Here is a 7,735-nt window from a genome sequence, read left to right as displayed (position 1 = left end):
GCCCTGGCATCTTACCATTTCCATGTATCCTCTATCCTCTTCAATAACATCCTTATCATAAAAGTACAGAATGCTTATTCCAAAAAGCAAATACTTCTTAATAGCTCCCAGTGGGTAAAAAGAAGTTAGGAACAAAATCTCATTTCTCTAAAATATGAGAATTTTAGCAAATATTATAGTTAAATGAACAGGCAGTACCAGTGTCTTAAGGTGCCAAAGAGCAGCACTGTACATTTTAAAGATAAAACTTTCTACTACTTTTAAGTTCTAGAGTACCCTGGGAATACTGGCTTTAGGCATGCTTATACTATAGCATTTTCAGTCATACAAGCACCAATAAATCATGCTTATGAATTTGCATATTACTATCTTCTCACAAATACATTAGATTTCTCATTACTCTACTACAGGTACTATACAGAGGCTATTTTTATGATTGCTGCGATAATACAGGAGCTATATTTGGCAAGACAGATATTTAGGACAGACTGACCCCCTTCTAAAGAAAACTGGAGAGGATGAAGTATCGCAAGCTCATAAACACATATTTCTGAAACATTTAAACATATTCTCAGCAATTAATCTAATTACTGAGCTCAACATCTTAAAAGGACACAGAATATGAGAGTTTGGAACACAAATTCAGTACTACCTCCTACAAGTTTTAGTTAAATGGTGTTCAACTGCACCAATTATCTCTGCAGGCAGCTAAAGTCTAATGTTGATTGCAGTTTCAATGATACACAAAGCCATAAATATTGACCTTTGCAACGTCACATTATTGGTAAGGTTGTGTGCTTGCTACATTTCATATTTAGCACAGCAAGTGATATTACATGTAGAATTTTTAGTGGGAAGCAAAGAGGCTGCAGAAAGTCCTAATATGTCCTAATGCTTGGAGCAAAGATGCCAAGTGTACATAAAAATTAATTCCAAATTCCAGGCAAATCTGAGTTTATTAAGAACACAACTGCATTTAAATTTATTAACTAGAAATAAGTTTTGAAAAAGATTTTAAATTATTACTTGCATTTCTTTCAAGACATTTGAATGCGTATGCTTATAATCATTAAAAAAAAGGAAATTTAGAACTGATGGGGGGTAAAAACCCTACACACAACATAAAAAAACCCTGGTGTTTAAAGACTTAATTTTTCCCATGCTGAGGAAATGCAACATTTGTATATGTTTGCTTTGATGATGAGAAAGCTTCTCTCCCTCTGATCACGAAACAATGCCGGAGCCTCAGTCCTGATGTGAGGACAATGCAACCCCCTCTGCAGCACATAAGGTTCATAAGCCCTCAAGTCCCTCCGGGTGACAGATGCCACGCTACAAGCACTTGAAGGAGAGAAGTCTTTGACTTCGGGCAGAGCCTGGTCCAGTTAGCCTCCTGCAATGCGGCATTCACGTTCACGCAACACCAACACTTGAGGAAGGAGCTGTTGGGATTAATCTGCTGAGAAATGGCACAGCCATTGCCTTAGTGCGTGGAGCTGCAATTGGGCATCGCTGTCTCCCCACCAGCAGCCTGAGACCAGCTGCTCCCACCAACTCCTTCCTTTCCAAGCTGCTGCCATCACATGCCCCACGTTGGCTCAGAAGAAGAAGATACAGTTTTGGACTCAGAATACAAGCCCAAAAGACAAATGAGGCTATTAATGTCAGGACCACACATTGTGCATGCAGCTGGAATTACCCCCAGCCATGAGCTTGAGTGAGCGAAGGAGCAGACACTGTTGTGAAGATGGGTGGGTGAAGATCCAGCAATGCTCCCAGATGGCCTGTGGCAGAAGACATGTCCTGGACCGGTCCCCTGCTCTAGGCGACCAAAGACAGCTCTTAGATTCTCACCTGGAAAATGAGTCAGGCCCTTCTGACTGACCCAGGTCTCCTTGCACCACTGAAATCCAGCATTCTTTTTATCTTGGTCTATTAAGCGTTAATAGGAAGCTTCTCCTGCTTCATCAGCTGAGAAACGGTTTTGCCTGAAGCTGCCAGTGCACTTGCACCAGCCAAAATAGAAAGACATGGGCTTCCTGCAGGGGCACTGTCCTTATCATCTAACTTGACAAGCCAGCTGCGGCCGGAGCAGACCAGCCTTAGGAAGGGGGCACAGGGTGATTGTAAAGACCATTTTTATTCTTCACACAGACCTGTAGCTAAATTGGAATTGGATTAGTCGGACACTTGTCTGACTGACAACCCCAATTCCTTCAGCTGTTTTCTGGTCTTTCTAATTCAGCTCTACGCATTCATGGAATAAAATGTTATATAAACATACAGACTTTTCCTGCAGCATTTCTGCAGCCTTCCCGGTTACGGAGTGCAATAGCCTAGAAGTCACGGCCAGGCACGCAGCCCAAGAACATAGTGCCCCTGGATCCTATTGCTGTTGCATGAGGAGTACGACAAGGAGAGTTCCACCAACACTTTGAGACGAAGGCTTTCTGCACAACTCACAGTAATTGCAGTGACCTAGGCTTAGTTTATGGCTAGGAAGAGAAAGTGTTGTGCAAACGGCTCTCCTTTGCCCTGCAGGAAAAAAAAAGAGGCTGAGTGTACTATTTTTACTAGCCCCATGGAACAGGCTTTCTGCAGATCTGGCCTCCCAGGGAAAGAAGAGGACCTTCAGCTGGGCCATGAAGATTCCTTACAACTGAGCTTTGTGTCTGGCCACTCCCCTAAAAAAGTGAGTGGGTAGATGATTTTTGCTTTGTATTCCTCAATACTAAATATGAATGCGTGTTTTTCCACAAAGTGCACAAGACCCACATTCTGAGCATTCCTGCAGTAACATTCAGTCATAGTTTGACAACATTTTCAAATGACAATCTTATTGTTTTAATTATTGTTATATAAGGAGCTCAGACTCAGTTTCAACTTAAAAGTTGTGCCTGCAAGAGGCTGCCTTTGCAACGGGAAGAATAACTCAAGATAGCAGCAGCATATCATAGAATCGTAGAATGGTTTGAGTTGGAAGGGATCTTAAAGATCACTGAGTTCCAACCCCGCAGCCACGGGCAGGGACACCTCCCACTATGACTGGGGAGACATCCTTCCACTTCGTCAGATAGCAGACAGGAAAAGACAGTTGTCATTTGCTCTCTCCCAGCCCATGGCCATGCAGACACCAGAATCACTGGCCATCCTCTAGGCTGGGAAACCCAGTTCACCTGTCCTCTTGTGGAGCAGCTGGCTCACAAATTTTGATATCCGCTAGTTTGAATTCCTTATACAGTGAGCTTTTCCTAATTGCTAGACTATAAGCAAAAAAAACCCCAAAAAACCTCCTATATAGAAGATAAGGTTTGGAAGAGAGCTAGTAGCTCCAAAAAGCAGACAACTAGGGATGGAAAGATCAAGCACAGTGATTTAAAAAAACAATGACCCAAGACTCGTTTTCTGTAGTAGGTAGTTAGCAGCAACCTCAACAAGGAAATACAGGCATCTTTCTGAAGCAAGGCAACACCATAGCAAGGTCTTCTCAAGATTCCTATCTTGTAGTTGTGGTGAGGGGCCTGCTTTCAGTTCAGGAAAGGACTGGGTCTCTAACACATTAAAGCTCATGTGCTGACCTGCATGATGGATTTCTGACTGTGTAAGTAAAGCTAATGTGCCCTGCCCTGATACGATCTGCTGCTGGGGACACCTTCAGACTTTCACCCTGTTGCTTAAGCAGCAATTACAGACACATTTTGCTACAAGGCACAAGGTAGTTTTCTGATAATGGAGTACTGTGCCCAGTTCCGGGCTCCTCAGTTCAAGAAAGACAAGGAACTACTGGAGAGAGTCCAGAGGAGGGCTACAAGGATGATCAGAGGCATGGAGCACCTCTCTTATGAGTAAATGCTGACAGACCTGGGTCTGTTTAGCCTGGAGAAGAGAAGACTGAGAGGGGATCTCATCGGTGCTTATAAATATCTAAAGGGCGGGTGTCAAGAACACAGAAAGTTCCACCTAACATGAGGAAAAACTTCTTTGAGAGTGACAGAGTACTGGAACAGGCTGTCCAGAGAGGTGGAGGAGTCTCCCATCTCTGGAGACATTCAAAACCCGCCTGGATACGTTCCTGTGCAACCTGCTCTAGGTGACCTTGCTTTGGCAGGGGAGTTGGACTAGATGATCTCCAAAGGTCCCTTCCAACCACTGCCATTCTGTGATTATGTGATTGTATGATATGTTTCATTGTTTATACTGTAACACATTACAGCACTGTACTTGATTCTTTTGGACCTCTCCAGTGAGATGCCTCCACTCGAGATACTTCTGGACCAGATCATTTTTCTATCAAGAGCAGAGAGATTAATGTCTAATTATTTCCTGATGTCCTCTCTGTGTCTTTTTTATTCCATTAAACAAACAGACAGTGTTTGGTATATGAGTAAGAAATGTAGTGTAACAGAAAATATGCGAGAAAGGAAACGATTACTAATCACTGCTTTTTGCCCAAGACAGCTAAAATGACCCATTTCCTCAGCTCATCAGCTGAGCAAACTACTGACTTCAAGATGTTAGAAACCATACTTGTTTTTTGGTTCCAAACACAATTTTTTTTCTGTAATGAATTTGAGGAGCAAATATGACCTGGGCTGAGAGAGAAGCACACAAGAACCACATTCATCCCATATACACAAACGTGAATGGGAAACAGACAGACAAACCTAAAAAATAGCCTAACAGTTTATTAGATAAGCTTAATGATTTTAATATACAGGACTCAAGAGAGCATCGCTTAGGTTAACATTTGCCCAGAACATTTCAGTACATGTTAGGAAGTAAAATGTAAACTACTCTTAAAAAAAACACAACCCTGTACTATTGCTTTGGGCAGCAGGAAGACAAAAAGTTAATCAGAGCTCTCGAGTGACCAATCAGATGGAAATTAATTACAGATGTAAGGGGCTTGATTCATAATCTACTGGAGTTAAAAAGTATCAACTACTTTATGAACACATAACAGACCCCCAAATGGATATGCTTCTCTTATACTTTAAAACTACTTGGGTGTCTCAATATTTCCAGGACTGAACATAATTTTGTGACAAAGTAATTAATCACTATGTATGCTTTATAGTTAGTACTGTGAGCCACATGCTCACTGTTCACGTTTGGATTTAGGAAGCTGTAACTTCGTGGTGGCTTGTTTTTGCCACGAACGAGAAGAGGTAGTCCTCAAACAGCAGCTCACCTGAAGATTTCAAATGGCAAATTAAAATCATATATTTACAAGTGGCTTTGGGGCTTCCCTTTTACTTTTCTCTGACTCAAGAACAGCACTAAACGTTTCTCTCCCCTAAAAAAAAATATCCTCTAAACAGAAACAAAATAGGGACACTTTACTGAGAAAATACTTAAAAATAGAGAGCTGTAAACAATGTTCTTCTATATTACCAGCTATAAGTTGTTCTCAGACCTCGGCTAATAAAATCCAGTCCTAGCAGGAACAAACTAGTTACCAGCAAAATAGTTACCTAAAACAAAATGCAGAGTCAGGAAGACGGAATTTAATATCGAATTAATGGTTTGACATATATCCAGCCTTGTCTTCAAAAGCCATGAGACTTGCTTCAAAGAAAGGGACCGACAATGCAGATTTTCTGTAACTTACACATAAGCGTACACACGGGCTATGTCTAAATTGGCAGATGATGCAGCTCAATGCATGCGAACACGTAAGACAAGGCAGCTGGTGCCAAGATCCCTACATCTACATGAAGGTTTCTACTTGGTTGAAGACTGAACACTCCCCATCATGGACACAGTTTGAAGCTGTCCAATGGACCAACCACTGGTGCTTCTGGACATGAACAGACGCATACCTAGAGCTGAGCTTCCCATTTAGTTTCTTTGGAAAACAAGATTGTTTGTGCACAAAACTTTGTGCTTTCCAACACCAGCCTGATAGATAACCAGGCAGCATTTGCACGGATGCAGCCACAAGCTGTGCTAGGGCCCTGAGCTCTCCATTTCCTCTTGTTTATACTTCAGGGGCATACAATTCGCTAAGGGAAGAAGAGGAGGATCTTCCTTAGGATGATGAAGATTTGGTGCTGTCAATTCAAAGACACACTTGGGAAATGACAAACAACTCCTGTTCCCCTTTTCTCAGTTTATTGTCCTCTCCTGCTTTGCACTGCTCAGCTCTGTCATCCCCAGGGCACTGTGCCCATGGCATTTTAAGCGATCTACAGAATAAAGGCTGGTTTGCACTCTTACATGGCTCGTAAGAGATTGAGTTTGCTTCTTCATGTCCACAAGGAAGGCTGTATCAGCATAAGGGCTGCTAGGTGAGACAAACTCCAGCTGTAGGAGGCAAAAAGCCTCCAGTAACAGCTGAGGCTGACCTTGCCAAGGCAGTCCAGGAATCAGGGGCTCTCCCACTCCAACCCCACCCCATAGCCTGTCTTTCAACTGCCTGTCAAGGATTTTCGGAGCTCACCTCCTGTTGACTCTCCAAAATATGTGGAATGGCTCTTTTTTATGGGAACATTTTAGTGGAGGAGACTTTGGGTGAGGAAGGCTGTCCACTACTCCTCTGCTGGCCACTGTTCCTCCGAGGATGAGATATAGACATCTTACTCCTCACAGGGCTTCCACTTTCCTGAAGTATTTGTCAAGCGTCATTGAAGGTGGCAAGGTGAAGGTGCCACCACGCACCTTAATGCCCCAGAGAAACTTAATTACAGCAAAACCCCCATCCTCCACTGTGAGTTTGAAAATGTTGAGAAACTTCTACAACACATTCAGAAAGTGTTTTCTGTCTCTTCTTCCCCCCCACCCCTGAGGCAGACAGAGCCTCTCCATCTGTCAAGGCCGTGGGTCAGAGAGCGACCTGTGCTCCTAGCCAGCGAGGACCCTCCTGCAAGCCAGCTCGGGGCCACAAACGCACTCCCTTGTCCAGGACTGAGACAGAGACTTTGAAAAATGAAGCAGTTGCGTTGGCAAACCTTCACCATTTATTTATTTTGGGTGCTTGACCAGACGGGTCAGACATGGAATCCTAGAATTGTGTAGGTTGGAAGGGACCTTTAAGATCATGGAGTCCACCCATTAACCTAACACTGCCAAACCCTCCACTAAAACATGTCCCTAAGCACCATGTCTACCCGTATTTCAAATAGCTCCAGGGATGGCGATTCCACCACTTGCCTGGGTGGCCTGTTCCAATGTTTGATAACCCTTTCTGTGAGGAATTTTTTCCTAATACCCATCCTCAAACATGTCCCTAAGCACCATGTCTACCCGTATTTCAAATAGCTCCAGGGATGGCGATTCCACCACTTGCCTGGGTGGCCTGTTCCAATGTTTGATAACCCTTTCTGTGAGGAATTTTTTCCTAATACCCATCCTCAACCTCCCCTGGTGCAACTTGGGGCTATTTCCTCTTGTCCTATCACTTGTTACTTGGGAGACCGACCCCCACTCTCCACAGCCTCCCTTCAGGTAGCTGTAGGGAGCAGTAAGGTCTCCCCTCAGCCTCCTTTTCTACAGGCAGAACAACCCCAGTTCCCTCAGCCTCTCCTCATAAGAACACCTTTGGTTAACGTCCCCGTAGCTCCACGGTGCCCTAAGCCCACCGCCGGGAAAAGCCTTCCCCTGCCCCCGGCTGCGTGAGGATGAGGAGGGTCAGACACACGGGTGGAACCCCAGGGGGCCCAGCGGGACCCGGTGGGGCAGGTGCCCGGCCCGGCCGCTCTCCCTGTGCGGGGGGCGCAGGGCGGCCGCTCCGCCG

Source organism: Calidris pugnax, unplaced genomic scaffold (assembly GCF_001431845.1).
Source record: "Calidris pugnax isolate Ruff unplaced genomic scaffold, ASM143184v1 scaffold8, whole genome shotgun sequence".
NCBI lineage: Eukaryota > Metazoa > Chordata > Aves > Charadriiformes > Scolopacidae > Calidris > Calidris pugnax.
This window is presented reverse-complemented; position numbering follows the sequence as displayed.